The 17353-nt window shown below is 39.5% G+C and overlaps 1 long non-coding RNA gene across 2 annotated transcripts in view; it reads left to right on the top strand.

Annotated features, from left to right (window-relative positions):
• The window catches only part of LOC133273759 (uncharacterized), a 260975-nt gene that overhangs the window by 138277 nt on the left and 105345 nt on the right, over positions 1–17353 (top strand). The gene's annotated exons all lie outside the window — the stretch shown is intronic.

Below are 17353 nucleotides of genomic sequence, written 5' to 3'. Positions count from 1 at the left end.
GTCCCGGTTATGTGTTTTTATTACACATGCTAGTCTGATAGGAATATGACAAATGCCATGTGCCCTTACTCTCCAAAGCACGTGGGAATAGCTTAACTGATATCTTCCAATGCAGCTCTGTAATTCTCATGCAAGCATAAATTGAAGAAATACCTATATGGTGCCATCTATCTCTTCATGTGCCATTGTTGCTTGAGGAGTTTTCCAAAACCTTTGTTTCAGGCATTTAGTCTTTTCAGTATAAAGTATTTGGAGAAGTATTCTTGACAAATTATAGTCCCTCATGCTATGTTTTCCTCTTGCCTTTAAACGAACTGTTCTATATATATAGCCTAATATGTTTTAATCTGATGGTCTTTAGGAGTACAGACTGTTCTGAACACAAACACTGCTCTGCTAAGGGGGATGGTTTTCGTAGACTTTTTCTCCGATTTTTGTTGTTATTTGCATGAAAAGTACCAGACCCCACATAGCTGTTGCTTTGCTGTTCTGATACTCCACAAGTAGCTGTTTCCAATGTCAAAAATTACAATGTGAAAAGAAGTTTAGTAGCAGCAAGAGGATGGGAAGGGGCTGCACTGCCAGCCCATTGAAAGTTCATAGCAAACTCACTGTCATCTGACAGAGCAAAATGCATGCACCAACTGGGCTTCTGTCAGAGCTCCACGGAAATAGCAAGTAACTGGAGCTCCCACACTAGATATTGAGCGTTATGCCATTTTGTTTGGTGTCTAATGACGAATTAACATGTTTTATATATGATAGCTGCTAACTGCTTCATTATCCATGCAGATCAGAAAGGCAAACTGTGCCTTATCATAAAATTGGTAACTAAGCCATTTAAAAGCAAGGCTCTGAAAAGCATTATTATGTCCATACTTCTTCTTTGGCTTGTGCATCCTGTTTTATGGCTTTGCATTAAGTTGTAGTGCTTTCTCCATGGTGGTTTGTTCCTATAGATTAGTCTTAGGTTGAAATAAACACATCACTAATAAATTTGGGGGGATTTTGTGGCTTCTAGATCTCTGTCAGTCCAGCTGGAGGACAGATACCATTTCTGTTAGTGATGTATCTAAATTGACTGGGAATAAGGGGAGGTGGGAGGAAAGAAACAGGATAATGAAGCTCTGAATCTGCTATTCAGCCTGTTCCCTTTTGAGCTGCCAGTCACCAGGAGCCCAAGGCAAAGGGGAAGGTATCTGGGTGGGACAGCTCTCTGCTTAGTGTGCCCAGCAGCAGAAAGATGGGCTGCATGGGTGCCAAGCTTGTATATGTATCTTCATATATCAGTTGCCGCTGGATGGCTCCTTCCAATAAGAAGGCCTCAGTATTTTCTGTCCTTCAGGCTATCCCGCCCATAAATTCTTCATTGAATGGGGGATGTGAGGAAGGAAGAACTGAAAACCTTGTCACATTTCTCATCCCTTATCTTGCAAGTGGTACCTGGAACTTTTCTTGACACTCATCTTCAGCTCAGGTGTTTTTCTGCCAATAGGACAGAAGACTGATAAATGGGGCTTGGGTTTAGCAAATAAATCAGTAAAAATAGTCGAGCCATCTGCAAAAAGGAAGATGAAATCTAGGAAGAGAGGCAAAGGCGTGAGTAAAACCCTGAAATGCAATTTTAATTAGCATGCCAAATGCAGGTACTGCAGGTGGATGAACTAGGAGACTGGGAAATATTTGACTGGAAACATACTTCCAGGCTAAGTAGCAATGCTAATGTCAAGATAACAAAGAAAATCAGCCTGTGCACTAATTTCTCACTGCAGCTGTTGGGGTGTTAGATTAGAAGTCTGTATACCTTTCCCAAGAATATTAAAGCAGACTGTCTAACTGCCTGTGTTTGTCCTAGTAGCCTCATTCTTGCTGCTAGCAGAGCATGTCCCAACTGTTGTCAATTTATCAATGTAACGTGCACTAGTGGGCACAGTTTGAGCAGCCATTAGGACAGGTGCCTCTATCCATCACAGCCAGTCACTTATTCCACCTTGTCAGGAAAGCTAAATGGAGCTTTTGGAGAAATGTAAACAACTCTCTAATGGACAATCAAAGCACCACTTTCTGAAGCAAACAAGAGGAAGAAATCTGACAGACTTCCTTAGATTTTTAGTAGCATTTTAAGTGTTAAAACCTCTTTTAAATATGCTTCAATTGAAAAACGGGATAAGGGTAAAAAAACACAACTAAGTCAAGTATGTACACTGAGAAAATTGGGATTATGGGCTATTAACATGCTGTGTGAGAAGAGCACCTCATTCTTTAGAGAAATATGCCTTACTTAAATTCTGGGAGGCTGCCAACCTGAAAACAGCAGCAAAATAGGGCACCCCAAAATAAATCAGCTCAGCGTATCTGCCTGAGAGGGACCTTTCTCGCAAGCTTTTCATCTTGATAAAAATACATCCTCTCCAGCACACAATTAGGCAATTTCATTTACCAAAGAGAACTTTTGAGCTCTGACAGGTTTAAACGGTACTGTAGAGTAGATACACATTGTATATATGAATCGCGTAACAGTGAAAAATGATTCTTCAATGTAATCCCAAGGCCTTAGCAAACGTGTATGTGCTGTCTGAGCAGCACTGGTTATGGAGGTAAAGATGTGACAGGAGGTGACCTGAGCAAGCGCCCAAGCTGCACAAGCTGTACGGTATAGAGCTAGTGACACTAGTAGGCTGGCTGTGCCACGACAGCTGCATCATTTACTCATGTCACTTTCCCCTATTAATTGGAGGTGACAATGTTTGGTTGTTTTTTTTCTAGAGAGAGCTGTTGATGAAATTAGACATCCTCTGCAGCATCTCTGCCTTTGTTGCCGCAGTGCCATCCCCATGGTGGGGAGAGGCAGCAACCTGCGAGGAGCAGGGAGATTCCATCAATCTTATGCCACGCTTGTGCTTCACGGGCTTTTTGCAAACCTAGTAATTAACTTTTGTCAAGCTCCATAAAAACATTAACAGAGTCCTGCTGGCCTCTGCCTTTAAAGCAGCATTATTACTTTTTAAGTACAAGGCAGCCAGCTCCTTCAGTGGAAAAAGATCTTGCCCTTATGGTTTCAGATGCAAAGTTATGGCAAGGAGGGTGTGTGGTGTATAGTTTATGGGTTTAATTTCTTTGGGGAAAGAGAAGCTAACTTCCAAAGGAGCACCATGAGTGCAGAGCTGGGGTAATCTCTTTTTGCAGTGATTTCTCATTGATTGATGTGCCATTAATACTTTAATTGGTAGCAGGTGCAGCTGATTGTTGGTTCCTAAGCTGAAAAATGTGAAATTGAACATAAGGCTCTGATAAATTAATAAACTCCTCTTCTGCAAACAGTTGTTGCTGTGAAGGAACTAACTTTCCATGAAGCACTGCTCCATCAAGCACACTGAATGCATTACGTTAAAAAGCAAAATGTTACTTAATGATAAATTAAAATTACACTAACAGGCAAAGATAAAACATAATAATGACACCCCCTTAAGGAAAAGAATTCACTGGGAAGCTCCAAGGAAGATATCTTGTGAAATGTGTTGTTTCTGTTGGAGCATCAGGGTGGCTGTTTGGATTCCCTATCACATTATTAAAGACGTCTCCATCCATGAAATAAAAATGCGTTAGGCATATGGGGATGGAGTGGGAGTAGAAGAGGTTGTGTGACAGATATTACAGGAAAAGTTTTTCTTCTCTCTTCTTTTGCTGTGAATTAGACCTCAGTGGTAACTACAAAAGCAAATCAACATGAATCTTTAAAGTGCAGTGGGTAAAATTTACCCATGGAAGACAGGCAGACAGCTTGTACACCTACGAAACACAGGCTCTGTTTTGGAGACACAGACGTATGGTGTAATTTTCAGCAGCCTTTACCCATAAGGACGCATTACTCCTTGTCCCTCATGCCTCCCAGCCCTGTAGCCTCCAAATGCTAGGTTTTGTTGCATGGGTAAGCTTTGCTGTGAAGGACACTTCAGTCTTCCCTTCTGTGCATTGCCTTAGAGAGACTGAGGGCCGTTAATGTGGATGAAATAGTGTACAGTGCTGCTTTGTCGGTTGGATGCCAAAAGCCTGGACATGCAGCTGTTCCTGGCAGGCCAGTGTCTCACAGCCCTGCCACAGCTGAGAGAATGGGATCATTCTTTCCTCACTGCTGAGACACTGATCTTCTCACTGAGCTCAGGACCTCTATTGTAAACAAACGTTTCTTTATCTAGTTCCATATGGATTATACGTTAAAGAAAATTGGAGATAAAATGGGTCAGTTTCTCCATACCTCTGGGGTCCAGGCTGTGATGTGCAGTAGTGAAATCACTGGTGATTTGGCAAGTGATTTCATGGAGAGCAAAACCAAACAGTTTTTTGATGTCTCATGTCATCTTGTGCAGTCTCTGTTTTTTACTGTGGATTTTGCAGCCCACCGTAAAAATTGACCAAAGGTGTGTGTTCACAACTTATTGTGCGTAAAAGAAGAGAAGGAAAGAAGTGGTCACCCTTAATAAAAACCTGAGCATAAATACATGGTGACACCTTTTTAAAGGGGTTTCACAGACCATGTTGAAAACGTTATCCTTGCTAGCAGAGCAGAGTAATGGAGGTACACTCTACAGATGGAGCTTCTAATCAGATTAGCAATAGAGCAGTTTGAAAAGTGCTTTGGAATAAAAGGCATTATATAAATGCAAGCCATTATCACTATGGGGTATATTTTTCTCCTGATGTGTGTGCATAATTCCCTCTAGAGTTAATGGGAGATGCCTGCATGCACTGAAGGGAGACTATATCTGGCAGTGTGCTTCTTCTCTACTAAAATAACTAGGAAGATAAAATTTGTTAGATGGCAGCAAATAGTGTATCAGCTGAATAAGGTATTAATTGAATACCAGTCAAACTGGTCTACTGAGAACTTTGCCACTGCATTTCAAAAGCTGTACGTTGTTATCACAAAGAGATAACGGGGTGATGGCAGCTAAAGTGTTTCAACTGGTAGAAGTAATGATGTAAACTTGGCATATGCAATGCCCACTTGTAATTCAGGCTTCTATTAGCTATTGATTGGTTTGCTGAATTTTTTGAATGTCCCCAGTTGAAGTGTCAGGAGTACATGTTTTGTAGTGAACACTGTTTCTAAGGATAAGCACCCAAAAGAATGTGATATTCTACGCAGTTCCTGAATCTTCCTTCTAATCTGCACACAGAATCCAGGGAACAGAGATAATGGTCATCTTTGAGGTTTTCAAAGTGTTTTGGAATCTTCTGACATTACTTAAATAATCTCAAGTTCTTACTTGGCTAGTCAGTAAATAGGATGATCTGAGCCATCCTGCAAAGCTAGAAAGACCCGCAACCCAGCCCTTAGCAGAAAATAGCTTTGAGGGAAACTTTGACATTTACTTAGATGCCAAATATTCCCTTCATTTATAATTGGTTTTACATTAATAGCAGCAACTGCAAGCTCAGTTCTCTCCCGTTGTCATTCTTCTAGTGCAAGCCTGTCCTCATTCATTTGATTTTGAGTGGGCTCTAGCTCACACAGCAAAGTTACCAGCTCTATCTGTACCTTCTCACCTGAGCAGCCGTCTCCTTGTCATGAGCCTTGTTAGAATTGCAGTATAGAGCAGGAGCCTGTGACACAAAATCCTTCTCTGAGTCAGCACCTATGGCCATTACAGGGCCTACAGCAGCTGCAATAATACCTAGGTGAGCCATTTTAACCTTTCAGTGTAGCTGCACAACTGCTGTTTGCTTATACACCACGCTAACTCTAAATAGAACATATTATTTCTATAAAGCCTGTTAGTAAAATGACTGAACTATAGGGAAACTGAAAAGTACCTTGTCAAGAATGCTGGGCAGATTTAATGTCAGAGGGCAGAAGACGGGGCTGAGATAGCTGAATGGCTCTAAGGTAAAAATACAGACTACAATGGCATTTGAAGTAACACATTTATTTTTACTCATTAAGTATTTTTCTGGCTAACTCATTAGAGACCTCACTTCATCTACTCTCCATTTTTGTTAATGCAGAACTTAGAGTGATCTGTACCGATCCCCCAGCATGTGTTTACCATATACCGCGCATGATTGCAACCACTCACAACAAGGTAAATGGGGGAAATTATTCCAGTGGAGTCAGTGAAGTCACACTAGGTTAAATATGGTAGTTTAAAAAGCCCTGAATCGGATCCATTGTTTACAGACTCACTTATTAGTATCTGTACGTTAAGGTTTTGTCAGGTGTTTCATTATAAATCCTCATTTTGGAGAGTTTAAAACTCCAGGGTAGCATTGTTTTAAATTACAGGAGGATAGATTTTACATAACTGTAATGCTATTTTTTAATCCTATACCTAAAAAATATCTTTATTTGTTCAAGTGAAGCTTGGCATACGAGCAAGCCATAATGAAAAAAGATTGCCCTTTTTTTTTTTTGGGGGGGGGGGCAGTATAAATATCTATTTTAATACAGAACAGTTATTTCATTTTTTTAACTGTTTACGTATGCTTGGCAAACTGAATGTCCAGCACACTTACAAAAGCTGCCTTCGCAGGTAGCATGCCCAGTACCTGCATATAGTCTCGAACCTAAACAATAGTATGAATAATCATAAGGCAAGCTGGTTCCCTCCTCTCTGAATTTGAGCCATGAAAAACAATCTGCTCCTCTCAGAAGCCATGGAGAAGCATTTCCAGTTGAGAGTGACTTTGCAGAAGTTGGCTCAGCCTCTCGGAGGCTCCGTTTTGAGTCACCCACCAGAGCTGCCACCTGCAGACACCATGGCCCCTTCCCGTCTTGGCTGCAGAAACGTGCATGATGCATGTTCAGCTCAGGCAAGTCTAAGCACTACATGGTAGAGTGCTCTCTTGGGAAGATAATGTGTGGCTACCGGCTGTCCAATCCCAAACTGCTCCCAGTGAAATTTGGTTTGAGATTAATATTTAGGTGCCAGATAATTAGGTTTAAACTTTCAGGACTCCCTTTCCACAATCTTTGGACTTTAGAGATATAGTTTCATCATGATTTTAACTGGTTTTGCTATTCTCAACTATTTAGCATTCCTTTAACATTCATTTGGTAAACTTTACTCATGTACCCGTGATAGTAAGGTGTTCATCATGAATTATTGCCTGATCTACTGAAATTCAAATTCTGGTTTAAAAATGCCATGAACAGACGTGAGGAGCTGTAGTACTTCTTACTGGTTTTGTAGGTAAAAGCACGAGATTGTACGTAGCTAATACCGTTCAAAGCCTCAGAATAACAGACACATTCCCTGGATTCATGCATGCCAGAAACATCAAGAGAAAAGCTGACACATAAACTTTCAAGAGGAACTGTGTCCCTTGTGTAACTTTCCCTGTTCCATTAGTCCCAACCAAATGATTCTTCACCACTGGCTTTGTCTTGGTTAAAGAAACTGTTTTCCTAGAAAGTTGTACATGAAGGCCGATGCAATGCAGTGCATTAACCACCAGCTCAGTTTGCTTTGTGATGTTACTGCACGATTAAATTATTTTAAATACAGAAGGTTTACATCGGTTGTCAACTTAAGAGAAGTGCCAGATGCAAGTACACTTTCTGAGGAACTGTTTGTTACACAGTAATGGTTTAACTTCCAAATAAAATTTTCAGGCCCAAACTGAGCCCTGTTAGCAATACGGATTTTGTCTAACGTACATAATGAAAACAGCAAATTAGGTCCCATGGCCATAAACCTCACAGAGGGAAAGCAAACAGAGCATGAATCAAAAAGCTTTAGAAAGTAGCAAACTATTGGTAACTTAGAAATTAAGGTTAAAAGAAAAAAGAGTATCAAACAATTTTGGCTATTAAAATCTGTGCACATTTAGAAGAAAAAGCTGAATTCAAAACAAAACATGGTAGTGTAAGACTCCTAATTTAGAATAAAAGGTCTAGGTCAATATAACCTGTGACAGAAACACAGTTATCAAAATGAGATCTAATCTTGTTATTACTCTTTCCCCACTTTATCCTTCACTTGTGCAATTTGTCAGGGCAGTACAGCACATAGAGCAGTGACACCTCCCATGCTGTGTTTGGCCCTCTGCAATTTTGAAGCATAATGTCAGCCTTCACTTTTAATTTCTCCCCCCTGTCTGGCTTGAACATTCGCCTGCAGGTCTAAAAAACTGCAGGTCATTCTGCTTTTTGTTAAAAAAAAAAAGTTTAAAAATCTATGTTTTAAAATCCCCCAAATACCAGTTATTGACCCGATCATATAAGTATAAGCTTTAAACGCACATATTGACCTCATTAAGTTAAAACCTATTTAGGGAGTTTTAAAATGTATTTTATTGCATCATGGCCTGTAAGAAACTCATTGTATCCATTCAGATTTAGTTTGTTAAATACATGATTATGAATTCTTAAGCAGTTGTAGGACTCCTTTGCATCAAATGTGGCTTTACCATTGGCAGATTTTGCTTGTGGAGTTTCTGATGTAACAGATCACTCGAGCTGAGTGTTGTGCATTGCTTTATAACCTTTATTCCGTGGATTTAAATCAGCATGAAATTTAATGTAGTAAAGAATAACAAGAGATAAAATAATTAAAAATGTACATATGTCATTGAGCTTATGTTTCAGCCTTGAGATTTTTGAGTGTTTCCAAAAAGCAACTACAGAAAGTACTCAGGTCAGTGTAGTAGACTGAGGTCTTGCAAATAGTTTTTATTTATAGATGTACAAACCAAGCTGCACAGCCAGCTGGTTACAGTTTGGGAGGGGGAGAGAGGGAAACCAGTGCCTTTTCTGCCTAGAAATGGCCAAAAGGATTTTGGTTTTGTCAATTTTAGGCTGAAAGCTTATATGCCAGGTTGCAGCTTGGAACTCATTTTTACAACTGAATTATAAAGCCCCTGAAAACAGGGGTTTCAAGTGAGAATGCTGAAACAGCCTTTAAGTACAATAGTGAGAAAGGAGCTCTCTAATGCATAGAACTTGTTTTTTCTCATTATTGCCTTAAAAGAAGCAGCTTGTTGCCTACCCTTGGGCATCAGTCAATGTTTAAAGCATGTCTCAGCATACAGTCTTACTACCAGGTGTGTAGAAAAGACTTAGTACAGACCCTCTTCTGAAATGAAACTAGTAACTCAGGTAGAGGACGTTGAATTATTTCCTGACTTTGAATGGGATTTTTAAATCAGGCATAGAGCCTCACGTGGTTTGGAGGAAATAGAAAGGCACATAGCTTATGCCTTGTCTGTGCTCTAAATGTTATTTTAGGCTATGGTCTGCCAGTAGAACTGGAAAAAAGTAATGATGAGCTGCTTGTGCAGATTTCAAGTACAATGCAAATGACTAGGAGAAGAAGATGTGTAAGAATCTGTATTGTTTTGGCTCTATTTATATCCTGACTTTTTAAGGTGGCTTATTAAGTGAAAAAGCTTGCAACGTGTGTTGCTCTAGTGCGAGACTTCCTGCATTCTTTCATTGGGAAAAGTATCTGATAAAGAACAGTTTTTCAGAGAGCTGAACTGAGTAAAGTGCCCACAGTACAAACATGAAGATGCTTTAAAAACTTTATTGAAACTTTGCCAAAAGTTAACCAGTGAGGAAACCAAATCCAACACACTGAGGCCATGGGTATGGCTACCTTCTTGCTGAACAGGGAAGTTAAATACACCCTATATTGAGTCATTACAATGTATAATGTTTTTGTGTTGAAGCAGCGTTACATAAATGGAGAAATCCCTGGGAGGGTGCCGAGGCCAGTTGAAATTATGAGGGTTTTATAGCACGAGCAGCTACACTAAACAACATTGAGGCAATGTGACATGTTAAAGGGAGGGATACTGAAAACTCCGCTGTTTGCAGTGCTGCTCAGGCTTGGGCTTTATTTCCACCTTAAAATCTTTACCTGGCCGTGATCTGTTGTTCCATTACTGGAGGGCAAAAATGGGAGGAATTGTCTGGGCTAAATTGCAATTAGGCAGCCCTGAGAGAGGCTGGCACCAGTTAACTTGGGATATTGGAGTGAAAAGGCCCGTAATCAGCCTTCGGTCATGTAGAACAATGCATAAAATTAAATTGACATTAATGAATAATTGTGTAATGAAAATGGAAGAGGAGAGTTAATTGCATGTTACAGTGAGTGTAATGCCTAGATAACCTTGCATTTAATGCTATTCTTAGCCCTGCTGCCAAGACTTCTACAGAGCCTCTCTCTGCAGGAAGTCATTAAAGCTGTGAGTAGATAATGCAGGCTCAGTGAAACCTAAGTGGCAACAATATAACAAGAGTTTCTTTCAGACCTTAGTGTTTTCAGAAAAAAAAAGGGTGTGTTGAGGTAATTTGTACACATCGGAAAGAAAGCAGGAAACTTGAAGCAATCTATTGGTAGTTTGTCCAGTTCCACAGAATTTTCAACTATTGTTGAAACCCAAGTCAGTTCAGATAACCAAAGTCAAGGCTAACCATCAGTGCCTGCAAAGCAGTAAGCATCCAGCTGTCTCCAGCTAAAACTTGGTTTTGTTAATCACCTAGTACAGCAAAGGACACAAAGAACTTGACCTTAAACATAAGACGACGGTGGGAGATGTCTTCAGCACTATCCTATTGACACAGCTGGTTTGTGCTGATAAATAAGACTCCGGAAAAGTAGAATTGGAAAAACTTGGTCCATTTTCTACAGCTTTGAACATCACAAAGAATGGCCTATTTATATGTGCCTGGGTGTTTCCCAAACGTTTAAACCAGTATTCTCCATAGAACAAACTACTCCTTGTAGGAGTCTTTTTTAAATCAGGCATCAGAATAAGGTGTGTTTTTGTTTGGTTGTAACCTTTTGAATATCCTGGGAGAGTTTACTCCCACAGAGATACTTGGTTTTGCTTTGGGACACTGGTTGCCATCATGATGTATCGATTACAGTGGGATTGTCCTTCAACAGTATGACCCTGTTTATAATGTAAACTTGGCAGTCAGGAAATTAAAAGGACTAGAAGAAAGCCTGCCTCATGAAAACCAACCAACCTCAAAGCAAACAATCAGAAATCCTCACAAATAGGCTTTTTTCATTGATACTATTTTGCAGTTGCTCAATATACATTTCTATATTAAAAACAATTTTCTTAAAGTCATTGGTTTATCATTGCTGACATTACTTTGACAAGCACACTTGCTTGCTTAGTTCAGCAAAAGATGGGGGTTTGCTTGGAAAAAAATGATTATATTCAGATGGCTATTCTCTGCTTGTGAACACTGCACAAAGGCTTCTAGTTTGCCTGTGTGTATTCTGTAGTTTATCACTTTGTAACAGATATACAGAGAAGCATCCTGTTACATTTTGAGTCTTGACTAAGACTTGGCAAACTTATCATTTAGATGAAATATATGAGCATATGGATTCAGTCTCCATAGATAGGCTGTTGACCTGCAGTCATTCACTAAAATTGCCTCCAAGGAAAACAAGTTGCTGCTACTTCCTCAAATGATCTTGCCTCTTGGGAAACCTAAAAACTTGCCATCTTATTTCTGCAGTACTCTCCTTATATTCTTTGAAAATGGTAGGGGGAATTCATGTTACTACTGGGAATGGTATAAATCCATCATCGGTTGGGATCCCAACTCCATGGATGTAAACATGAGACTTGACAAGAGCTGTAGTGAGGTTTTTCATGGGCTGTGGCTCCATCTGAACCATGGCTATAGAAAGTCAGTTAGTTAGCACTAGTTCTCAGAAGCCTGTGACAGGATGAACCACACAAGCTTTTGTAAACTGCAAGCTGTTAATAAATATTAGGTGGCAATGAAAGTTGTCTGTGAAACTGAAAGGCAGCAATACATTCACGAGTGAAATGTTTCTTCCAGTGCAGAACTGATGTGTGGACCTTGCTGTAACAAGGTAACATAGGTGGAAACTGTAACAGGTTTCTAAAAGGATTTAAGCAAGGGTACAGGGCAGTGAGAACATGCACAATTAAATGCCGTTGCTAGAAAGTCCTGCTGACTGCTCTTGGGCTTTTTGGGATGGCTGGTACTAAGCAGTACCCAAGGGAGCCCCATGCCGGGCTAGCTGGAGCGTTGCTTTTTTGGACATTACCAGTATCATTTGGACATTACCAGTGTCATTTGGACATTAACATTCCTTTGTTCCTGTGTCATGAAATGGGTCCTTCCTGTAATGCCCCTCAGAAATACAAATTATGTGGGTTCGTTGGATTCAATTCGATGTGAGTCCACTTTTACTCTTTGCTTTGTGCTAGTATCAGAACACAGTGCAGCTATCACTACATGAAAATGCCTGTCACTGAGGCAGACCACGTAGTTTAAAATGTTACATATTTAGTCATCCATTTTTGTTGCAACAGTTGAATTTTCACCTTCCTTGTAAGGCTGAGGAGCCCTTCAGCAGCTTCTTCCTGTCCCATGTAGCCAGTACATTGGGCAGATACTCTCACTTCTCCCTCTGATTAGAAGCCCTTCTTGTCCACGTCTTTGTGAAACCTCTCCTATTTTTGTGCTGTTACAATTATGTTTTCAGCAGACCCAGGGAGGAGGAGAGTAACTCAGCTTAGAGTGAAACTTGTTTTCTGCCAGGCTGTGGTGCCTGACAGCAAAGATACTGTGGCCATTGTGCTTAATAGATATACATTTATGATCCATACATTTCTTTCTCATTACCATGCTGTGTTCTGAGTTTTGTGGAAGCTAGATTCACTTAAAATTTAGCCAGAGCTTTTGAACCTAAGTGTCTAATTTGAAAGCAGTCCAGCTACTGTTCGTGATTTCAGTGGAATACTCAGGTTTTCTGGATATGCTGAGTCATGCAATGACCTGTTGAGTGCATTTACTATACAGTATTGGGATGATTGCTAGTAAGAATAGCAGTGTAGTATGGATGAAAAGGCTAACAAGAGCCACATGCTACCTAAGGGCCTATGAGTAACAAGGACATATGCCGCTGGTAAATCAAAGTTTGTGTGAGTACTTATACTTGCAAACGAGTAAGTATGAAATGTGATTAGGAATTCAGTCAGCTGAACCACATTTTAAATTTCAGTTGGGAGTCAAGTCCAAACTGTCCCTGATAATGGATTGACACTTAGGTTTGGAACATGCTTTTTTCCTGCTTATACTTGACCTTCTGCATAGTGCGATGCATTCTATAAATGGCTTTTGGCTAATTGCTCTGAGACATTTTTCCAACATGTGTCCCAGACTCTATTCTTCATTCATCTTTCCCATGGAATGAGCAAGCAAAAAGAACTGTATTAATTTCCTTCCTTAAGCTGCCTAGCATGTGTTTTAAGCTGTTCAAACAACTGAGCACAGAATTGTCACATCAGATTGAGAGCGGAGAAACGGCTAAACTTCAGCCTTCTGCTCCTCTTCCCTTCCATGGTAACTGCTGTAAGGAAGAGGGAACAATGAAGTCACTTTTAAGTCATTACCTTTATATCTCTTCCGGGGAGTATTAATTTCTTATCTTGATTTTCTGCATTCTACTCTCCCAGGTCCAAGGATTTTGTATGGTTTGGGATGGTGGAGCTCCTTTCCTTAAAATAAGTGGATGCGAGTCCATTTTTACTGCTTGCATTGTGCTAGTACCGGTATGTTAGCCTGTGTGGATTTTGTTAATCCAGATTTACTTGTGTGAGAGTTGACTCTGACCCAGAATGTGCCTCATGCAGAGCCTTTGAAGGAATCTGAATGTGTTTCCATGAATTCTAGCTGAAGCTGAAATAGATGTTGAAGCTATAAAGACAATATGTGAATCCTCTAATAAAGCCCATAACTACATTAACTAGAATTCAGTGGAATAACTAAACAATATTCAGCAGGAATTTAACATTTGGCAACTTTCTGGGTGGTATAAATCAGTATATTTAGCAGATGTTTTCAGCTTATTGTATTCTCTGTGTTTTGTGTTTGTATTATGGAATAGATCTGACAACTCACAGACATAGGGGGTTGCTGAATTGCTCAAAGTTATGAGTTGTAATGGGCTTTCCTTAATTCACACATTATTCTGACCAGATGATTTTGGTATTTCCTATTGTGTTCAGGACCTGTGGACTTTGTTGAAGGCCAAAGCAAAGGTATTCAAATGACATTTCAGGAGTTGTATTAGAATAAGTTATAAAATAGGGGTAGATGAGGCACTAGTGCTCCAAAGCATTGGAAAAGAGCATGGCAGGGTTTTTTCTGTTGACACCCTGCTGTCAGGAGTGCGAGCTTTGCTGAAGAAGACTGACTTGTTCATTCTTAGGCTCATTAAAATGAAGAAAATGAGAAATCCACTTCCTGGTATAGCTCTGACAGGCTTGTACAGAGGATAAGGATCATTTGATCATAGTCTTTAAGCATCTACCACTGGGAAAGGAATTGTGGGGAGAAGCTCTGTGAGACAAGAGCTCACAAACTTTTTGGAACCAAAAGATCAACAGCTCACACATAAGCAATTGGTTTCTCTGAACCTAATCACTGCACATCCCCTGTCCCAGCTCTGCCACCGATTCCTCTGGAAAAAAGACTAAGTACCTCACTGAAGGAATCTTATATATTCTCATAAAGAAGATTTGCTTTTCTAGCAAGTCATACTGTACCTAGGCAGTGGCATAACATTTGTTGTGTTTTTTACTCTGGTTGGATAATCCTTTCTATTTTGCATGGTCATAATTAAGACACCTAAAGAAAACTAAAGGAAAAGTATGTTACACTGATACTTTATTACAGCATTTATCTAACATCATAGAAGTGCAAGGAAGTAAAGCTTTTGTTTCATAGTTTTACACAAATATGTTGATTTCCCAGAACTGACTCATCAATTAAAGGAAGTTTTCTGTTCTTACTAATTTTTAATAGCTCTATTATTCACTGTATCGAGAAATCAGGAGGATGATAAGATAATAATTTTCTCTTGAAACTGCAAGTTTCTGAATTAATTTAAAAGACGCTGTATCAAAACACACATTGGTATGACTGGGGGCTAAAGCTATATCTTTATTAGTCGAGCTTGGTAAGCCCAGCTCACTGGGACAAATGAATTAAAGCTATAACTGGAACCAAAAGGATCAACAGCTCACGCATAAGCAATTGGTTTCTCTGAACCTAATCACTGCATGTCCCTTCCTACACTGAAGTCAAGATTCGAGCTAGATTAATAATGATGTAAGTAAATAGAGAGGTCATGTAGCTGAACAATTGGTTAGGTTAAGGATACCCAAACCTTTTCATTAGGATCATTTTTTCAGCTATGTGAAAGTTAATAAAATACAATGCTCATGATGACACCTCCTTTTCTCTATAGAAATCTGTATATGCTTTAATCAGTTTTTAAATTCTTCGGATATCTTTTACCTGATATTTAAATTACATCACTACAAAAAAGTGTAGTATGTAATAATAGTAATCTCCTTTGAGACCAGATATTTTTGCATTTCACCTTGTTAAAGCAAAACTTTGTTATGTTTTTCTCATCAGAATAAGAAATATGTTATAATTGAACAAGGATGGTTATCTTTTAGGCTTTATGTGTATGATGATGTAATCTTCATTTAATTATGAGAAAGGTTGGTTTCTGTGCTGTTGTGCAGTACCTCCAAACTTACACCAATGATTAGTAGAGATTTTAATTGCAATGTTACAGGCAGCTGGAGATTGTTATTATCTTCTGAATCTGTAGCAATTATGTAGGATGCCACAGCAGTGGTAATTTAAGAAGGATCCATGTCATTATCTGCCTGGCTTGGTCAGAAAAAAAGCAGTGACAGTGCTAGTGTTTCATCCTGAGAAAATGCCTGTGACTGGCTTGAGTGGACATAGGCCATCTCAGGTTTAACCACTATAACATGCTGAAATTCCTCTCATCTTCCATACCAGTTGAGATTGCTTGCATATCTGAACGTACCCTGGGCCTGGGAAATCTGTGTCTATGTTTGAGGTTCTTCTCAGATTTCTGTCATGAAATGCTGATAAGGTACTTCAGAGCCAGCATCACTCTGCTCCTCACTGGTAAGCTGGTACCGATCCCTGGAGGTTTGAAAGATTCTTTCACATGGGTTACATTGATTGCAGTGATCACAGCTCATCTATATTAGTTCAGATTGGAAAGTGTGGTCAAATTTGTGTAAAGTACTAACACCAACAGAGGGAGGACCTTTTTTGTTCGACATTTTGCTTTATCTACTGTTGGTAGCTGGATCGGTTGCTACTCATTGGTAGCTATTTTTGTCTGGACAGTGATTCAGGACAACAGAGGCAAATGCTGCGGAGACGGAGTCTCTGACACTTGCTCATATGTAGCTGTATAATTGCTCAGATTTTGACTCCGCTTTCCTACCACCTCTGAACATTATCAGCCATCCCTGGAAAAGCCTAGCTCTTATTTTAATGCTGCCTTTCTTTCTGCTGTCACTTTATTTCCATTTCTGCAATATGGATGTCTTAAAAGTCAAAAGAGTATTTAGATGACTAAAAAGACAAGCGGTTAGTGGAACTTCAAAATCACTGAAGTTAAGTGTTTAAATCCCACTGATTGAAACAGAAGTCAGGATTGCAGCTTCCTTAAGTATTTGGGAAAACCCTATCTGGCATAACTTGCCCCATTTGAAAGTTGGCCTTCAGGGCCTGTGTTTCCTGGAGACACAGAAACTAAAGATATTATTAAATTTACAACACTTTGTGTCTAAACAAACTTATTAAGTCCTACTTTTATATCCTGGTATCCATATCCCACCCACCATCACCCTCGCTTCATTTCTTCCCTGCAAATTGCCTTGCAAGTAGGTTACTTTGGCTCATCCCCCAGGAGCAACAAGTCTGAGATCTACCAGAAAAAAGTGTGTCTAATAGTTAAGTAGAAAGAAGAGAAAGTAGTTTACTCACATTATGTCTCCATATAGACAAGGATGTTGCCCTTTATCTGCCAGCATGTGAACCTGGAATAACAAGGTCCTAAAGTATGCAGCGTATCCAAAGATTTAGAGCTGTCATTTTTAGGCCAATAGTTTAAATGCATATATTATTCTCTCCTTCCTACCTGTGAAAGTGAGGAAATGAGAGAAATCGGAGGAGACTTCATTCAACCGCAACATATTATTAGTGTTTTCTCTCTCAAAGGAACCAAAAAGAAGCTCAAATGGCCATACCCTGATTTTTCAGCTTGTTCATATTCCTTTTATAAAATTTTATTACTCTGAAGGGAATTAAACAATTACCAGTTTACAAAATCATTACTTTTGATTTTGTTATTCCATTTCTTGTGCATTGTCTCTTGCAATCAAATTAAACAGAACTTTAGCTAGCAGTTGGCAGGATGACATAGGAATAGAGAGTATATAATGAGAAAGGAGCTTATTCAACCAGGTGGAGAAAGCCAGGATTGTGCCATGAACATACGATACGTCA

Source organism: Pezoporus flaviventris, unplaced genomic scaffold, assembly GCF_033815535.1.
Source record: "Pezoporus flaviventris isolate CSIRO_AGI_PZ_B2104156 unplaced genomic scaffold, CSIRO_AGI_Pfla_v1 ptg000001l, whole genome shotgun sequence".
Lineage (NCBI taxonomy): Eukaryota > Metazoa > Chordata > Aves > Psittaciformes > Psittacidae > Pezoporus > Pezoporus flaviventris.
This window is presented reverse-complemented; position numbering and strand designations above follow the sequence as displayed.